General features: G+C 39.3%; 1 pseudogene; it reads right to left on the bottom strand.

Moving 5' to 3' along the window:
- Window positions 1-2978: 2978 nt before the first annotated feature.
- On the bottom strand, window positions 2979-3091 carry LOC117053528 (annotated as a pseudogene).
- Between the last annotated feature and the right edge of the window lie 390 nt (window positions 3092-3481).

Raw genomic sequence — 3481 nt, 5'->3', positions numbered from 1 at the left:
GAACCTCTACATTTAATGATATGATTCCACAATGCAACAGTATTCCTGATGTGTGTGTGTGTGTGTTTTTTCATTTTATGATTCCTAGTAATGGTGATTAATGATTAATATATGTTGATTACATATTGATCTTTCTTGACTTTCTTGACTCAAGAGGTAAAACACACACATAACTGAATAGGAATCAAGGTGAGAAAAGGGAGATTTGCCCATCACCTCTTGATATATAAAGTATGTAATAACATTTTAATTATACTTATTAGCTTTGGTGCTTTCAGGATTCAGCAGCAGCTTAGGAAAACATTAAATAAATATATAGCTGTCAATAGGAGAACTATTATCTTTTATTGCATATCAGCACAACATCTGATACATTGATCTCCTGACCTTGTTTTGCCTCTTAATTTTGCTGTAATATGTACAAATAATTGGCCATTTATTTCTTTCATATTTCTCCAGCACTTATGCTGCACTATAAATGTTAGTAATGTCCAGCTTCGACTTATCCTTGCAATAAGGGCAAAACTGAACCAAGCCCTCAACTTCGTCAATCTTGATTTCAGTTGATTCAAAATGGCATTCAATTGTAGCCAAAGCATAGATAAAAAGCTGCTCTTTGGTATGAGGAGCCATCATGCATCATTCGATTATGATATCTAAAGAGGTGTCCAGATGCATAGCAAACTGACAAACTGATATTTTTCCCCCAAAATATATGATAGACTTCCATTGTGCATTTTAATTATGGGTGCTTGAAATTCAATGATTGTATAAATGGTTTTTATATTTGAAGATCACTTACAAGCCTATTTTGGCATTTGTTGTTGTTGTTGTTCAGTCGTTCACTCGTGTCCGACTCTTTGTGACCCCATGGACAAGAGCACGCCAGGCACGCCTATCCTCCACTGCCTCCCACAGTTTGGCCAAACTCATGCCAGTCGGTTTGAGAACACTGTCCAACCATCTCATCCTCTGTCATCCCCTTCTCCTTGTGCCCTCCATCTTTCCCAACATCAGGGTCTTTTCCAGGGAGTCTTCTCTTCTCATGAGGTGGCCAAAAGTACTGGAGCCTCAACTTCAGGATCTGCCCTTCCAGTGAGCACTCAGGGCTGATTTCTTTAAGGATGGATAAGTTTGATCTTTTTGCAGTCCATGGGACTCTCAAGAGTCTCCTCCAGCACCATAATTCAAAAGCATCAATACTTCGGTGATCAGCCTTCTTGATGGTCCAGCTCTCACTTCCATACATTACTACTGGGAAAACCATAGCTTTAACTATATGGACCTTTGTCGGCAAGGTGATGTCTCTGCTTTTTAAGATGCTGTCTAGGTTTGTCATTGCTTTCCTCCCAAGAAACAGGCATCTTTTAATTTTGTGACTGCTGTCACCATCTGCAGTGATCATGGAGCCCAAGAAAGTAAAATCTCTCACTGCCTCCATTTCTTCCCCTTCTATTTGCCAGGAGGTGATGGGACCAGTGGCCATGATCTTAGTTTTTTTTGATGTTTTTTTGATGTTGAACTTCAGACCATATTTTGCACTCTCCTCTTTCACCCTCATTAAAAGGTTCTTTAATTCCTCTTCAGTTTCTGCCATCAAGGTTGTGTCATCAGCATATCTGAGGTTTTTGATATTTCTTCCGGCAATCTTAATTCCAGTTTGGGATTCATCAAGTCCAGCCTTTCGCATGATGAATTCTGCATATAAGTTAAATAAGCAGGTAGACAATATACAGCCTTGTCGTACTCCTTTCCCAATTTTGAACCAATCAGTTGTTCCATATCCAGTTCTAACTGTAGCTTCTTGTCCCACATAGAGATTTCTCAGGAGAAAAATGAGGTGATCCGGCACTCCCATTTCTTTAAGAACTTGCCATAGTTTGCTGTGGTCGACACAGTCAAATGCTTTTGCATAGTCAATGAAGCAGAAGTAGATGTTTTTCTGGAACTCTCTAGCTTTCTCCATAATCCAGCGCATGCTCGCAATTTGGTCTCTGGCATTAGGCAGTATATAAATCAACAAATGGATAATAATAAACACAAACACTTCTGAATAGTGACTGTGCAAGAGGGGTTTGTGAACATTCTGCACATAAAAATTGCAAGGCCCAAATGTCCAAACAGTTACAAACAGCAAGCAATGTTGAAGAAAATATTTTCTAGGGTAATGATCAAATGTGAAAAGCAGAATCATGAATTAAATATTTTGCAGCAAACAAAGGTCAGCTCTATTGCCAGATGAGTTATTGCTCCATTCAGTCATGCAGGTAACTTTCAAATTTTACCATCCCATATGCCTATACAAACCCTGTGACATATTTAATGTTATCCTCTCCCTTGTTATTTGTTCCCTTGCAACCAATTGTCCTCCACAGATGCAATGTCGCTTCTCTGGAAGCCCACTGAGGCATGATCAGTTGTCAAATGCATAACTAGGCTTTTATGCATCAAAGCACTGGCCAGGCTGTTGCGATTTGACTTTAGTTTGATTCTGCGGTCACTGGCTCAAGGCCAATCCTTTGCAAAGTGGTCTACACAAATAGAATATGTCACTAAGCACACTTGCATATATCCATGTGGTCCACTCACAAAGTTGTGGAAGCATTTTTATTTATAGACAAACCTTGCAGAAGTAGGCCAAGAACCAAGTCTTGGGGAAGAAGAAAGAGTGTTCTGGTTTGAAGGTGATAGCCGTAAGTAAGCATTGTTCTTGCTGAAGTCAGGAGGTGCATTACAGCTCACGTGAAACTCAGAAACCCTTGGTCATTTTGCTTCTGGCTCTCCAAACAGATTCTGCTCTTTTGTAAGCTTTCCTAACAAACAGTGCTTCAACAACAGTTCTTAAAATAAAAAGGAGTCTGCTACTAAATGAAAAAGTGAAGTCATAAATGTCTTCATCATAAAGTGAAGGTGGAAGGCTGATGATTTCAAGGTCTAGGCCTGGGTGAAGTTTTCTCAAGAATGCAGTCTGGATTCCTATAGGTTCCTCTACAGCTTTTCCTGTAATTTTCTATGTAGATTTTTATGCCTTAAATATGCCTGATAAGAACAGATACTACACTTGATCTTAGCCCAAAGGTCAAGAAGTGGCACTATTTACTATATTGCTCACTATATGCCGGGCCCAGGAGGCAATTTCTCAACTTATCATTTGTTCAGAAATATGTCTCTCCTCAACAGAGAAGGTCCTATGGCTTCTAAGCAATGTAAACACTTCAGTGACTCATAAAGTCACCCTTTTTGCTTTGGCAGCCAAAAAGATTGGAAAGCAGACCCTGGACAATATAGCCATGAACTGTAATGGAAACAAAGAGATCTAAATAAATACCATTATTTGTGGTGCCACACCCCTTATGCTTGTATTATTTTTTGATTCAGATTTGTCATGGCCAATGGGTAGTGCAATAAAGATATTTGGAGTATTTAATATGACCGAAATACTGAGCTAAGAAGGGAGGTGAAGAGAGTCAACAAATTCACC

Source organism: Lacerta agilis, chromosome 9 (assembly GCF_009819535.1).
Source record: "Lacerta agilis isolate rLacAgi1 chromosome 9, rLacAgi1.pri, whole genome shotgun sequence".
In the NCBI taxonomy this organism is placed as follows: Eukaryota; Metazoa; Chordata; class Lepidosauria; order Squamata; family Lacertidae; genus Lacerta; species Lacerta agilis.
The sequence above is the reverse complement of the archived record's forward strand: the minus strand, read 5'-3'. Positions and strand labels throughout refer to the sequence as shown.